The sequence below is a fragment of the Phyllobates terribilis genome, unplaced genomic scaffold (genome assembly GCF_046119375.1).
Source record: "Phyllobates terribilis strain yellow unplaced genomic scaffold, ASM4611937v1 Scaffold_3__8_contigs__length_932513732, whole genome shotgun sequence".
Taxonomy (NCBI): domain Eukaryota; kingdom Metazoa; phylum Chordata; class Amphibia; order Anura; family Dendrobatidae; genus Phyllobates; species Phyllobates terribilis.
The window spans coordinates 901582463-901608707 of NW_027362763.1; the positions used below are offsets into that span (position 1 = coordinate 901582463).

Sequence of the window (26245 nt, forward strand, 5' to 3'; positions counted from 1 at the left end):
AAAATATTGGGCTTCTAGCTGTGTGTGGGACTTGTTCTATTAATCCATCTATACAGACCTCCATCAGGTTGCAAACTGAATATAATTTTTTTCTGCATCTACCTCTGAAAAAATATTTGGCCTTCTAGCTGTGTGTGGGACTGGTTCTATCAGTCCATCTATACTGACCTCCATCAGGTTGCAAACTGAATATAATTTTTTTCTGCATCTAGCTCTGAAAAAATATTTGGCCTTCTAGCAGTGTGTGGGACTTTCTCTATTAGTCCATCTATACTGACCTCCATCAGGTTGCAAATTAAAAATAATTTTTATCTGCATCTAGCTCTGAAAAAATATTTGGCCTTCTAGCAGTGTGTGGGACTTTCTCTATTAGTCCATCTATACTGACCTCCATCAGGTTGCAAACTGAATATAATTTTTTTCTGCATCTACCTCTGAAAAAATATTTGGGCTTCTAGCAGTGTGTGGGACTTGTTCTATTAGTCCATCTATACTGACCTCCATCAGGTTGCAAACTGAATATAATTTTTTTCTGCATCTAGCTCTGAAAAAATATTTGGCCTTCTAGCAGTGTGTGGGACTTTCTTTATTAGTCCATCTATACTGACCTCCATCAGGTTGCAAATTAAAAATAATTTTTATCTGCATCTAGCTCTGAAAAAATATTTGGCCTTCTAGCAGTGTGTGGGACTTTCTCTATTAGTCCATCTATACTGACCTCCATCAGGTTGCAAATTGAATATATTTTTTTTCTGCATCTACCTCTGAAAAAATATTGGGCTTCTAGCAGTGTGTAGGACTTTCTCTATTAGTCCATCTATACTGACCTCCATCACGCTGCAAATTCAAAATAATTTTTTGTCTGCATCTAGCTCTGAAAAAATATTTGGCCTTCTAGCAGTGTTGGACTTTCTCTATTAGTCCATCTATACTGACCTCCATCAGGTTGCAAATTAAAAATAATTTTTATCTGCATCTAGCTCTGAAAAAATATTTGGCCTTCTAGCAGTGTTTGGGACTTTCTCTATTAGTCCATCTATACAGACCTCCATCAGGTTGCAAATTAAAAATAATTTTTTGTCTGCATCTAGCTCTGAAAAAATATTTGGCCTTCTAGCAGTGTGTGGGACTTTCTCTATTAGTCCATCTATACTGACCTCCATCAGGTTGCAAATTCAAAATAATTTTTTGTCTGCATCCAGCTCTGAAAAAATATTTGGCCTTCTAGCAGTGTGTGGGACTTTCTCTATTAGTCCATCTATACTGACCTCCATCAGGCTGCAAATTAAAAATAATTTTTATCTGCATCTACCTCTGAAAAAATATTTGGCCTTCTAGCTGTGTGTGGGACTTGTTCTATTAGTCCATCTATACTGACCTCCATCAGGTTGCAAACTGAATATAATTTTTTTCTGCATCTAGCTCTGAAAAAATAGTTGGCCTTCTTGCAGTGTGTGGGACTTTCTCTATTAGTCCATCTATACAGACCTCCATCAGGCTGCAAATTAAAAATAATTTTTTGTCTGCATCTAGCTCTGAAAAAATATTTGGCCTTCTAGCAGTGTGTGGGACTTTCTCTATTAGTCCATCTATACTGACCTCCATCAGGTTGCAAATTCAAAATAATTTTTTGTCTGCATCCAGCTCTGAAAAAATATTTCGCCTTCTAGCAGTGTGTGGGACTTTCTCTATTAGTCCATCTATACTGACCTCCATCAGGCTGCAAATTAAAAATAATTTTTATCTGCATCTACCTCTGAAAAAATATTTGGCCTTCTAGCTGTGTGTGGGACTGGTTCTATTAGTCCATCTATACTGACCTCCATCAGGTTGCAAACTGAATATAATTTTTTTTTGCATCTAGCTCTGAAAAAATATTTGGCCTTCTAGCAGTGTGTGGGACTTTCTCTATTAGTCCATCTATACTGACCTCCATCAGGTTGCAAATTAAAAATAATTTATATCTGCATCTAGCTCTGAAAAAATATTTGGCCTTCTAGCAGTGTGTGGGACTTTCTCTATTAATCCATCTATACTGACCTCCATCAGGTTGCAAATTAAAAATAATTTTTTGTCTGCATCTAGCTCTGAAAAAATGTTTGGCCTTCTAGCAGTGTGTGGGACTTTCTCTATTAGTCCATCTATACTGACCTCCATCAGGTTGCAAACTGAATATATTTTTTTTCTGCATCTACCTCTGAAAAAATATTGGGCTTCTAGCTGTGTGTGGGACTTGTTCTATTAATCCATCTATACAGACCTCCATCAGGTTGCAAACTGAATATAATTTTTTTCTGCATCTACCTCTGAAAAAATATTTGGCCTTCTAGCTGTGTGTGGGACTTGTTCTATCAGTCCATCTATACTGACCTCCATCAGGTTGCAAACTGAATATAATTTTTTTCTGCATCTAGCTCTGAAAAAAGATTTGGCCTTCTAGCAGTGTGTGGGACTTTCTCTATTAGTCCATCTATACTGACCTCCATCAGCTTGCAATTTAAAAATAATTTATATCTGCATCTAGCTCTGAAAAAATATTTGGCCTTCTAGCAGTGTGTGGGACTTTCTCTATTAGTCCATCTATACTGACCTCCATCAGGTTGCAAACTGAATATATTTTTTTTCTGCATCTACCTCTGAAAAAATATTGGGCTTCTAGCTGTGTGTGGGACTTGTTCTATTAATCCATCTATACAGACCTCCATCAGGTTGCAAACTGAATATAATTTTTTTCTGCATCTACCTCTGAAAAAATATTTGGGCTTCTAGCTGTGTGTGGGACTTGTTCTATTAGTCCATCTATACTGACCTCCATCAGGTTGCAAATTAAAAATAATTTTTATCTGCATCTAGCTCTGAAAAAATATTTGGCCTTCTAGCAGTGTGTGGGACTTTCTCTATTTGTCCATCTATACTGACCTCCATCAGCTTGCAAACTGAATATAATTTTTTTCTGCATCTACCACTGAAAAAATATTTGGGCTTCTAGCAGTGTGTGGGACTTGTTCTATTAGTCCATCTATACTGACCTCCATCAGGTTGCAAACTGAATATAATTTTTTTCTGCATCTAGCTCTGAAAAAATATTTGGCCTTCTAGCAGTGTGTGGGATTTTCTCTATTAGTCCATCTATACTGACCTCCATCAGGTTGCAAATTAAAAATAATTTTTATCTGCATCTAGCTCTGAAAAAATATTTGGCCTTCTAGCAGTGTGTGGGACTTTCTCTATTAGTCCATCTATACTGACCTCCATCAGGTTGCAAATTGAATATATTTATTTTCTGCATCTACCTCTGAAAAAATATTGGGCTTCTAGCAGTGTGTAGGACTTTCTCTATTAGTCCATCTATACTGACCTCCATCACGCTGCAAATTAAAAATAATTTTTTGTCTGCATCTAGCTCTGAAAAAATATTTGGCCTTCTAGCAGTGTGTGGGACTTTCTCTATTAGTCCATCTATACAGACCTCCATCAGGTTGCAAATTAAAAATAATTTTTTGTCTGCATCTAGCTCTGAAAAAATATTTGGCCTTCTAGCAGTGTGTGGGACTTTCTCTATTAGTCCATCTATACTGACCTCCATCAGGTTGCAAATTCAAAATAATTTTTTGTCTGCATCCAGCTCTGAAAAAATATTTGGCCTTCTAGCAGTGTGTGGGACTTTCTCTATTAGTCCATCTATACTGACCTCCATCAGGCTGCAAATTAAAAATAATTTTTATCTGCATCTAGCTCTGAAAAAATATTTGGCCTTCTAGCTGTGTGTGGGACTTGTTCTATTAGTCCATCTATACTGACCTCCATCAGGTTGCAAACTGAATATAATTTTTTTCTGCATCTAGCTCTGAAAAAATATTTGGCCTTCTAGCAGTGTGTGGGACTTTCTCTATTAGTCCATCTATACAGACCTCCATCAGGTTGCAAATTAAAAATAATTTTTTGTCTGCATCTAGCTCTGAAAAATATTTGGCCTTCTAGCAGTGTGTGGGACTTTCTCTATTAGTCCATCTATACTGACCTCCATCAGGTTGCAAACTGAATATATTTTTTTTCTGCATCTACCTCTGAAAAAATATTGGGCTTCTAGCTGTGTGTGGGACTTGTTCTATTAATCCATCTATACAGACCTCCATCAGGTTGCAAACTGAATATAATTTTTTTCTGCATCTACCTCTGAAAAAATATTTGGCCTTCTAGCTGTGTGTGGGACTTGTTCTATCAGTCCATCTATACTGACCTCCATCAGGTTGCAAACTGAATATAATTTTTTTCTGCATCTAGCTCTGAAAAAATATTTGGCCTTCTAGCAGTGTGTGGGACTTTCTCTATTAGTCCATCTATACTGACCTCCATCAGGTTGCAAATTAAAAATAATTTTTATCTGCATCTAGCTCTGAAAAAATATTTGGCCTTCTAGCAGTGTGTGGGACTTTCTCTATTAGTCCATCTATACTGACCTCCATCAGGTTGCAAACTGAATATAATTTTTTTCTGCATCTACCTCTGAAAAAATATTTGGGCTTCTAGCAGTGTGTGGGACTTGTTCTATTAGTCCATCTATACTGACCTCCATCAGGTTGCAAACTGAATATAATTTTTTTCTGCATCTAGCTCTGAAAAAATATTTGGCCTTCTAGCAGTGTGTGGGACTTTCTTTATTAGTCCATCTATACTGACCTCCATCAGGTTGCAAATTAAAAATAATTTTTATCTGCATCTAGCTCTGAAAAAATATTTGGCCTTCTAGCAGTGTGTGGGACTTTCTCTATTAGTCCATCTATACTGACCTCCATCAGGTTGCAAATTGAATATATTTTTTTTCTGCATCTACCTCTGAAAAAATATTGGGCTTCTAGCAGTGTGTAGGACTTTCTCTATTAGTCCATCTATACTGACCTCCATCACGCTGCAAATTCAAAATAATTTTTTGTCTGCATCTAGCTCTGAAAAAATATTTGGCCTTCTAGCAGTGTTGGACTTTCTCTATTAGTCCATCTATACTGACCTCCATCAGGTTGCAAATTAAAAATAATTTTTATCTGCATCTAGCTCTGAAAAAATATTTGGCCTTCTAGCAGTGTTTGGGACTTTCTCTATTAGTCCATCTATACAGACCTCCATCAGGTTGCAAATTAAAAATAATTTTTTGTCTGCATCTAGCTCTGAAAAAATATTTGGCCTTCTAGCAGTGTGTGGGACTTTCTCTATTAGTCCATCTATACTGACCTCCATCAGGTTGCAAATTCAAAATAATTTTTTGTCTGCATCCAGCTCTGAAAAAATATTTCGCCTTCTAGCAGTGTGTGGGACTTTCTCTATTAGTCCATCTATACTGACCTCCATCAGGCTGCAAATTAAAAATAATTTTTATCTGCATCTACCTCTGAAAAAATATTTGGCCTTCTAGCTGTGTGTGGGACTGGTTCTATTAGTCCATCTATACTGACCTCCATCAGGTTGCAAACTGAATATAATTTTTTTTTGCATCTAGCTCTGAAAAAATATTTGGCCTTCTAGCAGTGTGTGGGACTTTCTCTATTAGTCCATCTATACTGACCTCCATCAGGTTGCAAATTAAAAATAATTTATATCTGCATCTAGCTCTGAAAAAATATTTGGCCTTCTAGCAGTGTGTGGGACTTTCTCTATTAATCCATCTATACTGACCTCCATCAGGTTGCAAATTAAAAATAATTTTTTGTCTGCATCTAGCTCTGAAAAAATGTTTGGCCTTCTAGCAGTGTGTGGGACTTTCTCTATTAGTCCATCTATACTGACCTCCATCAGGTTGCAAACTGAATATATTTTTTTTCTGCATCTACCTCTGAAAAAATATTGGGCTTCTAGCTGTGTGTGGGACTTGTTCTATTAATCCATCTATACAGACCTCCATCAGGTTGCAAACTGAATATAATTTTTTTCTGCATCTACCTCTGAAAAAATATTTGGCCTTCTAGCTGTGTGTGGGACTTGTTCTATCAGTCCATCTATACTGACCTCCATCAGGTTGCAAACTGAATATAATTTTTTTCTGCATCTAGCTCTGAAAAAAGATTTGGCCTTCTAGCAGTGTGTGGGACTTTCTCTATTAGTCCATCTATACTGACCTCCATCAGCTTGCAATTTAAAAATAATTTATATCTGCATCTAGCTCTGAAAAAATATTTGGCCTTCTAGCAGTGTGTGGGACTTTCTCTATTAGTCCATCTATACTGACCTCCATCAGGCTGCAAATTAAAAATAATTTTTATCTGCATCTACCTCTGAAAAAATATTTGGCCTTCTAGCTGTGTGTGGGACTGGTTCTATTAGTCCATCTATACTGACCTCCATCAGGTTGCAAACTGAATATAATTTTTTTTTGCATCTAGCTCTGAAAAAATATTTGGCCTTCTAGCAGTGTGTGGGACTTTCTCTATTAGTCCATCTATACTGACCTCCATCAGGTTGCAAATTAAAAATAATTTATATCTGCATCTAGCTCTGAAAAAATATTTGGCCTTCTAGCAGTGTGTGGGACTTTCTCTATTAATCCATCTATACTGACCTCCATCAGGTTGCAAATTAAAAATAATTTTTTGTCTGCATCTAGCTCTGAAAAAATGTTTGGCCTTCTAGCAGTGTGTGGGACTTTCTCTATTAGTCCATCTATACTGACCTCCATCAGGTTGCAAACTGAATATATTTTTTTTCTGCATCTACCTCTGAAAAAATATTGGGCTTCTAGCTGTGTGTGGGACTTGTTCTATTAATCCATCTATACAGACCTCCATCAGGTTGCAAACTGAATATAATTTTTTTCTGCATCTACCTCTGAAAAAATATTTGGCCTTCTAGCTGTGTGTGGGACTTGTTCTATCAGTCCATCTATACTGACCTCCATCAGGTTGCAAACTGAATATAATTTTTTTCTGCATCTAGCTCTGAAAAAAGATTTGGCCTTCTAGCAGTGTGTGGGACTTTCTCTATTAGTCCATCTATACTGACCTCCATCAGCTTGCAATTTAAAAATAATTTATATCTGCATCTAGCTCTGAAAAAATATTTGGCCTTCTAGCAGTGTGTGGGACTTTCTCTATTAGTCCATCTATACTGACCTCCATCAGGTTGCAAACTGAATATATTTTTTTTCTGCATCTACCTCTGAAAAAATATTGGGCTTCTAGCTGTGTGTGGAACTTGTTCTATTAATCCATCTATACAGACCTCCATCAGGTTGCAAACTGAATATAATTTTTTTCTGCATCTACCTCTGAAAAAATATTTGGGCTTCTAGCTGTGTGTGGGACTTGTTCTATTAGTCCATCTATACTGACCTCCATCAGGTTGCAAATTAAAAATAATTTTTATCTGCATCTAGCTCTGAAAAAATATTTGGCCTTCTAGCAGTGTGTGGGACTTACTCTATTTGTCCATCTATACTGACCTCCATCAGCTTGCAAACTGAATATAATTTTTTTCTGCATCTACCACTGAAAAAATATTTGGGCTTCTAGCAGTGTGTGGGACTTGTTCTATTAGTCCATCTATACTGACCTCCATCAGGTTGCAAACTGAATATAATTTTTTTCTGCATCTAGCTCTGAAAAAATATTTGGCCTTCTAGCAGTGTGTGGGATTTTCTCTATTAGTCCATCTATACTGACCTCCATCAGGTTGCAAATTAAAAATAATTTTTATCTGCATCTAGCTCTGAAAAAATATTTGGCCTTCTAGCAGTGTGTGGGACTTTCTCTATTAGTCCATCTATACTGACCTCCATCAGGTTGCAAATTGAATATATTTATTTTTTGCATCTACCTCTGAAAAAATATTGGGCTTCTAGCAGTGTGTAGGACTTTCTCTATTAGTCCATCTATACTGACCTCCATCACGCTGCAAATTAAAAATAATTTTTTGTCTGCATCTAGCTCTGAAAAAATATTTGGCCTTCTAGCAGTGTGTGGGACTTTCTCTATTAGTCCATCTATACAGACCTCCATCAGGTTGCAAATTAAAAATAATTTTTTGTCTGCATCTAGCTCTGAAAAAATATTTGGCCTTCTAGCAGTGTGTGGGACTTTCTCTATTAGTCCATCTATACTGACCTCCATCAGGTTGCAAATTCAAAATAATTTTTTGTCTGCATCCAGCTCTGAAAAAATATTTGGCCTTCTAGCAGTGTGTGGGACTTTCTCTATTAGTCCATCTATACTGACCTCCATCAGGCTGCAAATTAAAAATAATTTTTATCTGCATCTAGCTCTGAAAAAATATTTGGCCTTCTAGCTGTGTGTGGGACTTGTTCTATTAGTCCATCTATACTGACCTCCATCAGGTTGCAAACTGAATATAATTTTTTTCTGCATCTAGCTCTGAAAAAATATTTGGCCTTCTAGCAGTGTGTGGGACTTTCTCTATTAGTCCATCTATACAGACCTCCATCAGGTTGCAAATTAAAAATAATTTTTTGTCTGCATCTAGCTCTGAAAAAATATTTGGCCTTCTAGCAGTGTGTGGGACTTTCTCTATTAGTCCATCTATACTGACCTCCATCAGGTTGCAAATTCAAAATAATATTTTGTCTGCATCCAGCTCTGAAAAAATATTTGGCCTTCTAGCAGTGTGTGGGACTTTCTCTATTAGTCCATCTATACTGACCTCCATCAGGCTGCAAATTAAAAATAATTTTTATCTGCATCTACCTCTGAAAAAATATTTGGGCTTCTAGCTGTGTGTGGGACTTGTTCTATTAGTCCATCTATACTGACCTCCATCAGGTTGCAAACTGAATATAATTTTTTTCTGCATCTAGCTCTGAAAAAAGATTTGGCCTTCTAGCAGTGTGTGGGACTTTCTCTATTAGTCCATCTATACTGACCTCCATCAGCTTGCAAATTAAAAATAATTTATATCTGCATCTAGCTCTGAAAAAATATTTGGCCTTCTAGCAGTGTGTGGGACTTTCTCTATTAGTCCATCTATACTGACCTCCATCAGGTTGCAAATTCAAAATAATTTTTTGTCTGCATCTAGCTCTGAAAAAATATTTGGCCTTCTAGCAGTGTGTGGGTCTTTCTCTATTAGTCCATCTATACTGACCTCCATCAGGCTGCAAATTAAAAATAATTTTTATCTGCATCTACCTCTGAAAAAATATTTGGGCTTCTAGCTGTGTGTGGGACTTGTTCTATTAGTCCATCTATACTGACCTCCATCAGGTTGCAAATTGAATATAATTTTTTTCTGCATCTAACCCAGCCAATAGTTTTGGCCTAATACCACAGTTTGGCCACTCAGCTCTGCTCGGTTCCCATCCATTGTTTTTTTGTGCAAACAACTCCAGAGTTGTGAATTAGTTAACCACCAAAATGAGTGGAAAAAGGCCTGCTGCTGGTGGAAAGGGGAATAGGCGTGTTGGAAAGGGGAAAAAAGGTTGTGTCCGTGGAGTAGGTGTTAAAGCAACAGTAACATCTGCAGAAGAAAGACCATCTTCCAGCCAAACTAAAATGTCTACTTCTTTTAGCGGACAATGTGATAAGATCCCTTTCTTACGGCCACGCCAATCGCTACAAATTCCAGATGAGGCACAAAAACAGCAGGTGCTTCAACGGATATCAAGTGCTCCTTTAAGTGGGCTCTCCTCCACATCAACTTCAACATCACAAATACTCCAGTCCTCAAATGTGTCACCCCAATCGCACTTGCTTCCTCACAGCTCCCAAATCTCCAGCTGCCCGTCTGAGTATGAGGTAGAACACATGGTTGAGTCTGCAGAGCTGTTTACTCATACTATAGCCTGGGAATCAGAGGTCGACTCCAGCGCTTCTGTGAATCCAGACGAGGAAATGATCTGCACTGATGCCCAGAATCTTTATGAGTCAGATCCAGGACCAGACGCAGAAGGTTCTGACCATAATGTAGACCCTCATTCCCAAACTGTAACTCCTGTTGGTGGAGACAATGAGGAAGACGATGATAAGACTCAAATACCTGATTGGAGCGACAACTTTAGTTTTTTGTCAGGGCAGGAACAGGTTGGCTCTGAGGACGACGGGTGTGATAACGCACAGGGTGATGATGATGAGGTTGGAGATCCCACTTACTGTCAACCCACAGTCAGCCAAGAGATGAGGTCAGCAGAGGAGGTGGAGGAAGATGCTAGTGACGACAAGGTCAGGTTGCGCCTTCCTGGACAGAGACGTAGTACTAGAAGCACGTCAACAACTGCATCCTCAACCACAACTCTGCCTCTCACCACAAGTCGTGGTGGCTCTTCAGGTCGCATGGGTGCTAAGCCTTGCATAGCCTGGGCATTTTTTCAGATCGATAAAGATGACCCAACTCGTGTTATCTGTAACATTTGTCAGCAAAAGCTAAGTAGAGGCCAAAAAATACATAGTTTGAGTACTTCATGCATGAACCGGCACATGGACATGAAGCATAAGTTGCAGTGGGAAGCTCAGTGTGCTACAATGCGGCCTAGCCGGCCGGGCCAACCACCGTCTGCCATATCTTGTGCATCCGCGGCCTCTTCATCCTCTGTGACTGGGGGGACAGCAGTCACACCTGTTTTGGGGCGCAGACCTGCCACCTCTTTACCCGCAACAGCCAGCGTGATTGGCAGGTCATCATTTTCTTTGGAGGTGGTAACACCAGCTGGTGTTGAGCGCTGTCCGACATCGATAGCACCACCTTTGGATCAAGGCAACCTAACATGTCCGCCTGCATCTTCCTCACAGACCGGCAGTTTGCCGGGGACACCCTTATCAACCCCGTCTAAGCACAATAGCCAGCCCTCGGTCCCTCAGATGTGGACAAGTAAAAGACCATTTCCTCCTAGCCATGAGAAAGCTAAGAGGTTGAATTTCACCATCTGCAAGTTCTTGGCTACAGAAATGCTGCCTTTCCGCCTGGTGGGCACAGAGGATTTTCGAGACCTTATGTCCGTCGCAGTGCCCCAGTACCAGATGCCCAGTCGGCACTACTTCTCAAAGAAAGGTGTGCCTGCGCTCCACCAGCATGTCGCACACAACATCACCGCTTCTTTGAGAAACTCTGTGTGTGACAGGGTGCATTTCACCACAGACACTTGGACGAGTAGGCATGGACAGGGGCGTTACATGTCGCTGACTGGGCACTGGGTAACTATGGTGACAGCAGGACAAGGGGCTGCTGTCCAAGTCTTGCCGTCCCCACGAGTTGTGCGTCAATCCTCTTTATGTCAAAGCTCCTCCACTGCTTCTGCCTCCTCAACCTCCTCTCGGTCTTCCACCTGCACCCAAAGCCTGTCTGGTCATGCCACAAGCTTTCTAACTGCGCAGAAGGGATCCTGCACACCTCCTTACTATGCTGGCAGTAGGGCTCAACGTCATCAGGCGGTTTTTACATTGAAATGTCTGGGAAATGTGAGTCACACAGCTGAGGAGTTGTGGTCAGCTCTGGAGAACCAATTTCATGAATGGTTGTCTCCACTGGACCTGAAACCAGGGAAGGCCGTGTGCGACAATGCTGCAAACCTGGGTGCGGCCCTTCGCCGGGGCAATGTCACACACGTGCCTTGTATGGCTCACATGTTGAACCTGGTTGTCCAGCAATTTTTAGCCCACTATCCCAGACTAGATGGCCTTCTGCAGAGGGCACGGTCGCTGTGTGCTCACTTTCGCCGTTCGCATCCCGCAGCTCAGCGACTTACATCTCTACAGAAGTCGTTGGGCCTGCCACTTCACCGGCTAAAATGCGATGTGCCTACCCGGTGGAATTCAACTCTGCACATGTTGCAGCGACTGTGGCAGCACCGAATAGCCCTGGTGCAATACGTTCTGACGTATAGCCTGGGCCAACGAGATCCAGAGGTGGGGCAAATCACGCTGGAGGAGTGGTCTCAGATCAGGGACCTATGCACCCTTCTGCACAGTTTTGAAATGGCGACGAAGATGTTTAGTGCTGACGATGCCATTATCAGCATGACTATTCCGGTGATTTACATGCTGGAGCACATGTTAAACAGAATTTGGAGTCAGGTGGTGGCACAAGAGGAGGTGGAGGAAGTAGAGGAGGAGGAGTTGTATGCGGAAGGGCTAACATCTGCAAGGTCCAGACGGTCGGCAGCACCAAGGCGGCAGGCATGTGAGGGTGGGAGAGATGGTTTTACCAGGGCGCATGGTAGCAGCCAAACTAGTGAGGAAGGTGCAGGAGCCCAGGAAGAAGTGGAGGACGAACTGATGGAAGACTCATCAGATGAGGGAGACCTTGATCACATTTCTGTTGTCCGAGGTTGGGGGGAGAGGACAGAGGAAGGAAGCATGATTGTTACCTCGCCACCAACACAACAGGGACTTGGTGCTCCTGGATGCGCAACACACATGAGTGCCTTCTTGCTGCACTACCTGCAACATGACCCTCGAATTGTGAGAATTAGAAATAATCCTGACTACTGGGTTACCACACTGTTAGATCCCCGGTACAAAAGTAAATTTGCAGAAATTATTCCTGCCATAGAAAGGGATGCACGCATGCAGGAGTATCAGCAGAGACTGTTGCAGAATCTTACATGTGCTTTTCCACAAAATACCAGTGGTGCACGTAGTGAATCTCACAGTTCCAACTTGCCAACCGTGGGACCGTCAAGTGTTCAGCACTCAAACCGTAACAGAACCACAGTATCTGCTGGTAACATCAATTTTGCGGAATCATTTCACCACTTTTTTAGCCCATCCTTTGCAAGGCCACAGGAGACAAGAAGTCTGACACATAGTCAACGCCTAGAGACGATGGTACAGGAGTATCTCCAAGTAAACATTGAAGCCATGACTGTGTCACTGGACCCTTGCTCTTTTTGGGCTTCCAATCTGGATAAATGGCCGGAGCTAGCCACTTACGCCTTGGAGATCTTGTCATGCCCCGCAGCCAGCGTTCTGTCTGAACGTGTGTTCAGCGCTGCTGGTGGTGTGCTGACAGATAAGCGCACGCGGCTCTCCACTGATAATGTAGACAGACTCACGTTCATAAAGATGAACAAATCATGGATCCGAAACGACTTTTCTACCCCTGTGTCATCCTGGGGAGAGTAAAAGCTTGATGATTGGTTAAAATCACCCTACCAACCGTTTTAAGCTTTCAAATTACTAATCATGTTTATCTGTATCTTGGCTGGAAAATAATTTGGGCTTTGTAGCAGTGTGCAGCACTGATTCTATTAGGCCATCTATAATAAGCTCCACCAGATTTAAAATTACTAATCATGTTTATCTGTATCTTGACTGGAAAATAATTTGGGCTTTGTAGCAGTGTGCAGCACTGATCCTATTAGGCCATCTATACTAAAGCTTCACCAGATTTAAAATTAATAATAATTTTTAGCTGCATCCAGCCCGGAAAATAATTTTGGGGCTCCGAGATGCGCAAGACACATAAGTGCCTTCTTGCTGCACTACCTGCAGCATGACCCTCATATTGTCAGGATTCGAAGTAATCATGACTACTGGGTTGCCACACTCTTAGATCCCCCAAACTTTTCGATCATCCTTTTCATTTTAATAAAGACCAAAAAAATGGTCATTTTTGAAATTATAAGCATTAGCAGGTTGTTAGAAACTGAAATCAAACAGTTTTCAACTCAAAACTTTATTCTAGGTGATGTTACATTTTCACATAGGACCCCTTGTTCGAAAGGAGCTTCTGAACTCTCTCGTCCATTGAATTTGTCAGGTTTTGGATGGTTTCTGCTTCAATTGTTTTGCATGAGGACAGAATACCCTCCCAGAGCTGTTGCTTAGATGTGAACTGCCTCCCGCCATCATAGACACTCCTTTTAATGATGCTCCAAAGGTTCTGAATGGGGTAGAGGTCAGGAGAGCATGGCGGTCACACCATAAGTTTGTCCCCTTTTATGCCCATATCAGCCAGAGATGCAGATGTTTTATGTGCAGCATGAGATGGTGCATTATCATGCAAAAAAATGATCTTGCTGTGAAATACACGGTTCTTCTTCTTGAACCATGGCAGGAAGTGCTGTTTGAGAAAATCCACATACATTATGGAGTTCATCTTTAGCGCCTTCAGGGATCCTAAAGGGGCCGACAATCTCTCTCCCCATGATTCCAGCCCAAAACATTACTCCACCTCATCCTTGTTGGCGCTGTAGCCGTGTTTGCATGGGGTGTCCATCAACCAGCCATCCTCCACTCCATCCATCTGGACCATCGAGCGCTGCACGGCACTCATCCGTGAACAAAACAGTTTTGAAATCAGTCTTCATGTAATGTTTGGCCCACTGGAGCCGTTTCTGCTTGTGTGAAGTGGATAGAGGAGGTCGACAGGATGGCGTATGCACAGCTGCAAACCTCTGAAGGACCCTGCATCTTGTTGTTCGGGGTACGTTGGAGGCACCAGCAGCTTCAAAAACTTGTCTGCTGCTATGACAAGGCTTTTTTGCCGCTGCTCTTTCAACCTGACGTAATTGCCTGTAGGAAAGAGTCCTCAATTTGCCCTTATCAGCACGCACACGTGTGTACTGTGAATCAGCTACATACTTCTTGATTGCCAAGACACTTCATCCTGATCATCGCACAATGTTGATTGTAGTCATGCCTTGACCTAAACACTCCACAATTTGTTGCTTCTCAGCAGCCGACACATCCTTTTTCTTTCCCATTTTGGCAGAAAATGTAGGCTGCTTAATAATGTGAGACAGCCTTCTTAAGTAGTCTTGCCTTTCATTGGACACACCTGCCAAACTAATTAGCACAGGTGTCTGCAATTGCTTACAGTGATATAAAGAGCCCTGACACACATCACCATCAATGAGTTTAACTGACAAACAAACAAATTCTTCCCTTATCACTCCTAAACACTTTTTGCATAATAATTTGGAACACAGTGTACATGTGCTTTTCCACAAAACACCAGTGGTTCACATAGTGAATCTTACAGTTCTAACTTGCCAACCGTGGTCTGTATGAAGTTGTTCAATAAAGGGCCCAAAATTAAGATAACATAGATGGGAGAGGTCTCTATGAATAGGAATTCCTAAGTATTTGATACCCTGTGAGGGCCAGGCAAAGGGAAAGTTGGACTGGATGGAATCCTATATGGATTTGGGGAGGGAGACATCAAGGGCCTCAGACTTCGCTGCATTGATTTTAAAATTTGACCATGTAACAAAGTGATCTATTTCAGCCATAACAGCATGGATGGATATATGTGATTGAGTGATATATACTAGGACATCATCAGCAAATAAAGAGCACTTGTACTCGGTGCCTCCCACCTCAATCCACCTAATATTGGGGTTATGGCGAATTGATGAGAGCAGGTGCTCCGTCACTAGGATGTATAAGAGAGGGGACAGAGAACATCCCTGCCTTGTCCCATTGGTGATTGTGAAAGGTGATGAAAATGTTCTGACGCGCCCCCTGGGCCTTGGGACACCCGGAGCCGGACCCTTTTTGGTGGATGCTGGTGGTTGTAGTCTCCGTGGCGGCGACCCGGTTCCGTGGCTCAGGGCGGTCAAACCAGTGGCGGAACTATTTATGTGGTTTTGATGTTTAAATGTCCGACTACGCCACCCGTGGATTGCGGTCAGAGTGAACCGCTGCTACAGGGCAGACCGCTGAGGCTGGTGTTGTGGGTGCAGCAGAGCGTAGCATAACTCCCCACGGGAGGAGTATAGCCTCAGGGCAGTGTATGCGGAGGATGGGGGTGATGGTGCAGGGCAGCAGCAGTAACGACACGGAGTCAGTGATGCAGTCCAGGGCCTTTACTCACACTTCTTATTATCCAGACCATGTCTGCAGGTAACGGCTGCCCACGTCATACTGTGCTCACCAGGTGAGGGGCTCAGACAACTCCCAGATAACTTTGGAGCGCTTCACAGGACCCCCTTTGTGTGTCCTTTGTCTGGCCTTTCTTACCAACCCTTCTGTCCGGCTGCCTCGGGCCTCCTCTTGGTAAACTTGGCGCCAGTTTCCCTGACCCTATGTGGTGCCTTCCTAGCGGGTGTAGCGAGGGGCTGCGCCACATAAAATGTCACAGCCTCCTGTTTCTAGCTGAGGGTCATTTCCTGCCTCCACTAGTTTCGGGGACCGGTCTCCCCCTTTGGCCTGACCCCTCCACGCAGGTGGATTCGGGCGTGCGGTGGTGACTCGCCTGTCCGCACCCCTGGGATCCCTTCATTCCTCGTTCCTGGAGCCTTCTCCGCTCCTCTTCCTTCCTTCTCCCTCTTCCAGGCCTGGGCCTCTGTTACTAGGCCCGCCTCCGGAGCAGAGCTCATGCAGAGCCCCAGCTCCCTGCCACTTCTGCTCAGACTTCTCTGCACTGAACTAAGATGTTGCCCACCTTTTATACTCCCTTCTCAATGCACCCAGGAACTGCTTCCTCCCTGCTCCTGCACTACAGGGTTCCCCTTCCTCAGTGTTCCCTCCCCCCACTCCAGCCAGGGACAGGGACTGTCGTGCCCATCTCAGGGGCATATTGGTCGCCCTGCCCCACGGCAATGTCGTGTAATGCATGCAGGTGTCGGGTCCTGATCCACACTACATCCTTACCTGAGAGTGAGATATCACACCTCTGGGTGAGGTGCAATACCTCTGTAGCAACCGAGCCCTCAGGGTGCTACAGTTCCTTTTATCTTCAGCCTAGGTGACGTATTGCGATACAGGGCCGTGATTTTGGCTATAAAAGGGTCCCCTAGACCCCTACCCCAAGCTTTTTAAGAGAATCATATATGGCGTGCCAGGAGACTCTATGGAATGCTTTCTCAGCATCCAACGAGAGTATCTAATTACAAATTTTTAACTGCATCTAGCCCAGGAAATACTTTGTGCCTAGTAGCAGTGTCTGCTAGTCAGCGGATTATCCCGGCTGTTAAGCAAGCTACACCACCTGTAGTTTGGACACTTAATTTTTTCAAAGGAAATGCTTCGGGACCACGGGATACTCAGTGAAGAGCATCAGGAGGCACCCCAAGGCATAGGGGCTGGGACTGGCAGTAGGATGCCTTGCGGTGGACAGCCGAGCTCGATCCTTATAAAAGCTTTTTAACTGCAGCAGCTTTAGTGGACGCTACTGGAGCTGGAATTACGCGGCTGCTGGCATGAGACTTGCCCTCCAATAGATCCTTGTAAATGGATTTAAAGTGTATTCATTCAAATTAGAGAGACAATTTAAATTTAAAAGCTTAGAGCTGCCTCCACCACAGGGGGGCTCGCTCGACCCACCAGCGGACAGGCACCAGTATTGGGAGAGGGGGGCTGGCCGTCAGGGTTCACCGCGGCTCTGGCACAAACCCGGCGACGCGGAGGTGGCACGGGCAGGAGCGGACTGAACGTGTCGGCTTCTCACTTTTTGGATTTTAGAAGGGCATGACATGCCTATATCTGTGTCTCCCCCTCCTTTTACTCCTCCACCTCTTTTCTTTTCGCATGACTATATGTACTTGTCACTTTTCCATGTGTTAGTTGTGTCTACTGAGCAGTTTGTCAGCTTTTGGACACCTTTGAAGGTGTTTTCTATGTGTTTCTATGTGTTTTTGTTTGCCTGCCATTGGTTTTAACGGTGTTCGAAGGTGTTCGACGAACAGTTCGACGAACAGTTCGGCGAACACACGGGTGTTCTACGAACCGAACCGAACTCGAACACTACGGGGGTGGCTCAACACTAGACATGACCCACTGGGAGTGCCCTTGCAGTCCCAGAACAGCAGAAACCCCTCCATAAGTGACCCCATTTTACAAAATACACTTCTCAATGAATTCATCTGGGGGTGCTGTGATCATATTGACACCACATGTGATTCACAAAATTTATACCATTGGGCAGTGAAGAAAAAATAATTATTTTTTTTCCACAAAAAAATTGTTTTAGCCTCAGATTTTACATTTCCACACAGGGCAATGGGTAAAAATGGTGCCGAAATGTGTCCCACAATTTCTTCTAAACATGGCAATATCCCATATGTGACTGTACAGTACCGCTTAGCCATACAGCAAGACCCAGGAGGAACGGAGCGCTTTTTGACTCTTGGAGAACAAATTATTGTAGAATAGTTTGTGGACTACATATACAGTGCCCCTAAGTGCTAAAAGAGCAGAATCCCCCCTGAAGTGACTGCATTTTGGAAATTATACCCCTTTGGGAATTTACCTACAGGTGTAGTGACAATTTTGACTTCATGGGTGTTTTCCAGAAGCAATCAGCAGAGGATGTTGCTGAGTGAAAATTTCAAACTGCTGTTGAAGTGACCAATAAGTTGTGCCCACCTCGTGCTTCGGGTGACATGCACCTGTAAATTAGGCAGGCTCTCATCGCTAAAGGAATGCCAAACTTGTGAACTCTAAATGTTGTTTAGGCACATTGTGGGGCTCAAAAGGGAGGGGGGCATTTGGGTTTGTGAGCACAGAATTTTCTGAATTTCTTTTTGGGGTCAAGGGCCATTACGCTTTTCCAGAGCCTTTGTGCTACCAGTAACGTGGAAGCCCCTTATATTTTCGTTAACAGATGACAGACCTGTGTGGGGACTTGCTTTTTTTGAGGATTGAGTTGAAGCTTTTATTGGGAACATTTTACATAACGTTTATCCGGGGTTCTAGGCTGAGCAATGATATTGGGGTTTCCATGTAAATCTCCAAGTGATGCAATTCAGATGAAACCCCCGAGGGATTCATTCACTATAAAGAGGCAGCACAGTTATTCTGGACTCAGTCTGGCCTCTGTTTAGCAGTGTTCTTTTTTTCAGAAGTGCACAAAACTTTGGCCAACCGCACTTTTATGCACGCCTTAAAAAACTGACACTGTGGGATCACAGGTCCTACTGTGTCCACTTTGCCTCCATCTGCCTCATTACAGAGAATCTTCCATCTGAATCACATATTTCAGAAATTTACACGGAAACCCCGGTGTAAGCGCTCAGCGCAGGATAAATGTGGGGCTTATTGTGTTGTTTTGGGAAGCAGAATGAACAAATTAGCAGCAGGTGAAGAATTGATTTTATTTATTTTTTATGCTGTTCCTCATGCGGTGTAAGTGATTAGATGACTTTATTCTTCGGGTCAATGCGATTACAGCGATACCAGATTAATATCGTGTTTTTATGATTGACAGCTGTCACACACTAAAAGACGTTTTTTTTTTGTAAAATCTAGTTTTTGCATCGTCATATTTTGAGAGCTATAATCTTTCCATATTTCTGCTGACAGTCATGTGACAGCTTGTTTTTTGCGGGACGAGTTGATGTTTTTATTGGAACCATTTGTGGGCACGTGACATATTTTGATCGCTTTCTATTCTTGTTTTTTAGGAGGTAAAATGAACAAAAACCAGCAATTCAGGATTTGTTTTTTGAGGATTTTTTTAATGCCGTTCCACATGTGGTAAAAGTGATAAGGCAGATTTATTCTTCTGCTCAGTATGTGTACAGCAATTCTACACTTATATAGTTTTTTTATGTTTTGGCGCTTTCATACAATAAAAACTATTTGATAGAAAAAATAATTGTTTTTGCATCGCTTTGCTCTGAGAGCTATAACTTTTTTATTTTTTGGCTGATGGAGCTGCATGGTGTTTTTTTTTTTTGCGGGACAAGATGACGTTTTCAGCGGTACCATTTTTTACATTTGGCTTTTTGATCACATTTTATTCCACCTTTTGTTTGGCAATATGGTGAAAAAGAATAGTTTTTTGCTCCGTTTTTTATTTTTAGTTTTTACGGTGTGCACAGAAGGGGTTAATTAGTGTGACAGTTTTATAGATCGGGTTGTTCCGGACTCGGCGATACAAAATATGTGTACTTCATTTGTTTTTGCATAAATATACGGATTTATTGGTTTAATTTTTTTGTTTGGGGTGATTTTTTTTTTGACAGTTTGAAAACATTTTTAGACTTTTTTTTTACTTAGTCCCTGTATGGGATTTTAATTTTTATTTTTCTGATCACTGGTCTCATGCAATGCAACAGACATGTATTGCATTGCATGAGAGCTGACAGTTTTACACTGTCATATCTCCTGCTAGACTCAGCTGCAGGCTGAGTCTAGCAGGACACCGTGCATGGCAGACCCGGAGGTGGTCATGTGACCTCCGGCTGCCATGACAACACCAGGTCCTATCAGCTATAATAGGGACCGTCAGAAAGGTGAGTGGACAACCCCCTCTCCTCTCAATATCTCCTAAATGACGCGATCGCTATGGATCGCTGCATCTAGAAGATAGTAAGGGGTTAACATCATTGGGACCTGATCCAACCAGGTCCCGATGATGTCCCTTGTCAGAGCTACTGCTCTGCACCGCACCCGTAGCGCTTGCAGGACCCTGGGGGTTCTGAGCGCTGTGGGACCATTGACCGTTTAAAAACGTTGGCACTGCACAGAGCCCAGGCAGTGCTGACGTTTATGTACAGTGGGCGGTCGGGAAGCAGTTAAAGAAGCACGCTCATCAGAGTTTTTATCCTCTTAATAGATTGCAGCCATCACATTATATAGCACTGTGTACTTACAACTGCTCATTTTACCTTTCTACCCAGCTAATTCTTCTATTTTCTCTTCTCTATGTTGAAACAGGAAGTCTCGTGTCCATGCATTTATTATCCCTCTCTTCAACTACTGACCCAGCTGCTCAGCTCCTTCCCCTGCCAGACACCTTTGCAGTGACTTCTGACTCATACAGGGAAAATAGACTTCCTGTTTCTACATAGAGCTTAGAGGGATTAAGCAAGTCAGTTTTTAATCATGTGACATCATAGACCTAATGGAAAAGTGAAGAATTAGCTGGGTTGAAAGGCAGAAAGAGCAATTGTAAGTACACAGTGCTATATAATAATGATGTTTACAGAGGATGATTTAAGAGGATAACAATTTTGATGGGAGTGCTTATTTAAGTATTTTGAGGCAAACTTGTTTGTTTTGTTAGATAACTGATCCACCCACTGAAGGATAATTATTGCTAGTCCCTATATTACTAAGCCATAAAATATAATCTAATTATGTGTAACAGTGTTGTTTTGATAATTCCAAATATAAATGTATTTTTTTAATTTTCTAAATAAGTGCAAGTTTTACAAGCATTTAAATAATAATAATTAAAATTGGCAGGTTTCTTGAACTTCTATGTGAAAGTCTTTCTAGGGGTATGCTCACACTGGCGTATAACATGGCTGAGGGCTATCCAATGTTTCATCAGATAGCACTCAGCCAAATGTTATACTACGGAGCAGTGCAGATCTGCAATTATTTTCTCTTGCCAATCAGCATGATCACCTGCGAGTGGCTCTGATATTCAGATCATTCACACCCATACAAGTGTATGGTTACGTGTAAAACATTGGACTGCACTCGGATGCCATCCAAGTGCAATCCCATGTACGCTCACAGAGACAATGGAGAAGAAGGAGAAATTAAGTCATGAGAGAGAATTGGATTACACTCAGAAGACACTTGGCTCAAACGCTGACAGAGTTTGAGCTGAGGGTCAGTAGCATAATTGGCCTGATTCTCTCGCATGAGATAATCTACACCAGTGTGAGCAAGCCCTAATATTGTCAATATACAATATGATGAATACATACCGTAATTCTAAAAACAACATATTAATATGTTTAACAAGTCAACGTAAATGTTATCCAGAAATCAATTTATAGTTTACATTAATGCTTGCCAGTTTTCTCTATATCATAAACTAATTGGTTATTGATTTTTTATTAATAAATCACATGAGATTTGTAGTATATTGATTTTGCTTGACATCATAATCTTATGGTTTAGCCTTTACTAACATCCTTATTCACTTTTGTTGTAAAATGTCCCTTCTTCTTTGCGTTGGTGATTTGTAAATGTTTTAAACATATAATTCACCTAAAACATTATGAATATGATCTGTTGTAGCTAATTAACTAGCAAAAAAATATAAAAGAATATTCATATGTAGATGATAACTTGCAAGTGCAATGAAACGTTGTAAACAGTTTGTTTTTGGAAAACACTTCTAATATAAGGAAATTCATACAAAGGACAAATCCTTTAATCTTTCAATTAATCCTTTTATCTTGTACATACAAGTCACACTACAATATATAAGCTACAGTACTGGAACAGCTATACATCACACTTCCAGTAACTTATATAATATCTAATATCATACTGTTTGCCTATGCAGTGACTGCGATGGCTGTCAAAAATTTGGAGGCACTCCAATGCCCCTTGCAAGAGACGTAGATCTCAGAGGGCCTCCTGAAAACAATGTTCACATTGTTAGGAAGTGGGTCTCCCATACTGTTTGCCTATGCAGTGAAGCTACAGCTGCCAAAAATTTTAAGGAACTACAATGCCCCCTGCAAGAGATGTAGAGGTCAGTTGGCCTCCTGAAAACAATGTTTACATTATTAGGAAGTGTGTTTTCCATACTGTTTGCCTATGCAGTGAAGCAACGGCTGCCAAAAATTTGGAGGAACTCCAAAGGCCCTTGAAAGAGACATAGATATGTTGATATGGTACATATGGTGGTGATATGGTGGTGGAGGATGAGGGTATGGAGAAGGAGGAGGACAAGAGAAAATGAACAAAATCCGGAAGCGTATACCCATGTCTGGGTTTGAAGACAGAGGTGCATGGAAATAGAGTTAGACCTTCCAAAAAAAGACACTGTACATGAGTTTATGTTATGCTGCTATTATTCAGTGGTGTTGAGAAGTCTGGCCCAATCCAGCTCTTGTTCATTTTTATAAGAGTCAGCCTGTCAGCATTTTCAGTTGACAGGCGGATGTGCCTATCGGTTATAATTCCACCAGCAGCACTAAAAACCCGCTCTGACAAAACACTAGCGGCAGGGCAGGCCAGGACCTCCAAGGCGTAGAGAGCCAGTTCATGCCACGTGTTCAGCTTGGATACCCAATAATTATAAAGCACAGCGGAATCACTGAGTGCGTTGGTGCGGTCGGCAAGGTACTCCCTCAGCATTTTTTGAAACTTTTCCCTCCTTGGGAGAGTACCCCACGCCTCAGGGCCTGTGCGATGGGAGGGTCTGAGAAAACTGTCCCAGAACTTTGACAGTGTTCCCCTGCCTCTGCTGGATTGCAATTGTGTCTCTCTTGCCTATACTCCATGGTTGTACAACGAACTGTGACCTCTGCCGCCAGCATTTTCAGATAGCAATTATTTTAATAATTCCGCAACAAAGGCCTTCTCGTACTGCCCCATTTTATTAGGCCTGTCCTGCGCGGGAATAAGAGACAGAAAGTTCTCCTTGTAGCTTGGGTCTAGAAGTGTCATCAACCAATAATGTTGGTCACCCAAAATTTGGACAACGCGAGGGTCATGGGAAAGGCAGCGTAACATAAACTCAGCCATGTGTGCCAGACTGCAAAAAGGCAAGACTTCTTTGTCCTCACCAAGAGGTCAACTGACAATGCTTTCCTCCTCATCCTCTTCCTCCTCCTCCCTTTCCTCAGGCCATCCACGCTGAACAGACGGTATGACAGTTGTGCAGGTAGTACCATCTATACCGCAGGAAACTAGCTCCTGTTCTTCCTCCTCCTCCTCTTCATCTTTGTCACCCAATCCAAGTTGGGATGAGATGAGGCTGGGCTGTGTGTAATCACCCTGCATGGTTCCTTGCTTCACCTCATCGTGCTCCGCCTGCAATGCATCCTCTTTAAATGTGAGCAGAGAGCGTTTCAGAAGACTGAGAAGCGGGATGGTGACGCTAATTATGGCATCATCGCTGCTCACCATTTTGATGGAGTCCTCAAGGTTTTGGAGGATGGTACATATGTCTGACATCCATGTCCACTCCTGAGGTTTTATGTGTGGAGTCTTACCTGAATACCAACGGCCTTGTTGATGCATGTAGTCAAGAACTGCCCTCTTCTGCTCACAAATCCTTCCCAACATCTGCAATGTAGAGTACCAATGCGTGGGCAAATCGCAGATCAGTGGGTGAGCTGGAAGCTGCAAACACTGCTGAAGCATGGCAAGGGCGGTGGAAACTGTATCTGACTCTCTAAAATGGGCACACAGGCGGCGTACTTTGACAAGCAGATCTGACAGATCCGGGTAGATTTTGAGAAACCACTAAACCACTAGGTTAAGCACATAGGCGAGGCATGGTATGTGTGTGAGCTAGCCTCACCTCAGAGCCACGACCAGGTTCCGGCCATTGTCACACATGACCATGCCTGGCTGTAGGGTCAGCGTTGTCAGCCACAGATCTGCCTGCTCTTTCAGAGCTGTCCACAATTCTTCAGTGTTATAACAAAAGAAGAACCACCGAATGATAGGTCCAAATCAGAAAAGAGACAAAACCTTTATTGAGAAGCAATGGTTAAGTGGCACTACATGCACAAGCATGTCCAAGCTGCACAGCCATACATATAATATAAAATATTATTGATGTTAATAATGCATAACAATCAATGTGTTGGACTAAGTACCAAAAAGAAATGAAGGGGAAAGCAGGTAGATAGCCATAATGTGTAATCATATATTGATAACCAAAGAACCAATGCATACAATACATAAACAGATATGCAATAAATAATGCATTTCGGATGCCCTGATGAAGGACGTGTGTCCGAAACGCGCGTTGGGGCCATGTGGCACGGTACCATCTATGTAGCTGGACCAGTTATGCAGGTATCTATTTAACTCTGGTTCCCAGGTGTGATGCTACTGACTTATTATAAATATACCATCACCTATGCATACATTAATCATTATTTATTGCATATCTATATATGTATTGTATGCATTGGTTCTTCACAGACACCTAGTGTGAATAGCTTAACCGACACACTGCAACAGAATGAAAATGGAAGAAATGACTGATTTTGGAACACTCTTAAGATAAGATAAGATAAGATAAGATATACTTTATTTTATCCCTGAGGAAATTGCGGTATCACAGCAGCAGAACACAGATCTCGAACATGACACATATAATAACAAAACATTTGGAATGCTTTAGACATTGCTTTTCAGACATTTGTTAAACACCCCCATAGCTGTTGGAACAAACGATCTCCTGTATTTTTCCTTTTTACACCTTAGTTGTATTAGGCGATTGCTGAATGTGCTCTTCTGTTTCGCAAACAGTTCATAAAGCGGGTGTGTGTTGTTGCCCATTATAGCTCTGCACTTCTTCTTAATCCTATCCTCTACCACCTCTTCAAAAGTCCCAAGCTGTAGGCCCACCGTCGCGCTAGCCTTCTTTATAAGTTTGTTGAGCTTGTTGGCGTCAGCAACACGCACACTGTTACCCCAGCAAATTATTGCCGCAAAGGTGGCACTAGCCACAATGGATTGGTAGAACACCTCAAGCATTTTGCCACACACATTAAAAGACCTTAACTTCCTTAGGAAGTACAATCTACTCATCCCCTTCTTGTAGACCTTCTCCATGTGGCACTTCCAGTCTAGCTTGCTATCCAGGTAAACCCCCAAATATTTGAAACTGTCCACCATCTCCACATCCTGACCGTCAATGGTAACAGGTAGGCATACCTTCTTGCACCTTCCATAGCTCATCACCAACTCCCTGGTTTTCTTAACATTTAGTTCTAGATGGTTAGCCTGGCACCATACTACAAAGTCCGCAACCACCCTTCTATATTCCTCTTCGTCCTGGTCCTTCCCAATACCGCCAACTATCACAGAGTCATCCGAGTACTTCTGGAGGTGACAACGGTCTGATTTATACTGAAAGTCAGCTGTGTACAATGTAAAGAGGAATGGCGACAGCACTGTTCCCTGCGGGGCTCCGACACTGCTCAGTACACTATCTGATGTAGCCGTCCCCCACCTAACAAACTGTGGCCTATCCGACAGGTAGTCAATTATCCAATTCACAAGTCCCTCATCCACCGCCATTTTAATCAACTTTCCTCGCAGTAAGAGTGGCTGTAATGTGTTGAACGCACTAGAGAAATCAAAGAACAAAGCACGCACTGTGGTTCCATCATTGTCCAAAAAGGAATGTACTGTTTGTAGCAGAGACGCTACAGCATCGTCCACACCCAGTCCCTGCCGGTACGCAAACTGAAGAGCATCAGTATGCGCCATCACCCTCGGACACAAGTGAGCAAGTACTATTCTCTCCAAGGACTTCATCGCATGCGATGTTAAGGCCACCAGTCTATAGTCCCCCGGGGAAGCCGGGAAGGTAGTCTTGGGAATCGGCACCAGGCAGGAAGTCTTCCATAGCACTGGTACTCTCTTTGATTGTAAGCTCTGGTTAAAGAGATGCTGGAAGACAGTACATAACTCATTTGCACACACTC

General features: G+C 42.4%; 1 protein-coding gene across 2 annotated transcripts in view; it reads left to right on the forward strand.

The window, feature by feature from the left end:
- LOC141257777 (mu-type opioid receptor) overlaps positions 1-26245 on the forward strand; it is a 173448-nt gene that overhangs the window by 94382 nt on the left and 52821 nt on the right. The window contains exon 1 of one of the 2 annotated variants that reach the window (XM_073672744.1): positions 20643-20771. The exons of the other annotated variant lie outside the window; for it this stretch is intronic. The gene's annotated coding sequence lies outside the window, so the exon portion shown is untranslated. Of the gene's footprint in view, positions 1-20642; positions 20772-26245 lie in introns of those variants that run through there. 2 annotated transcript variants of the gene reach the window in all.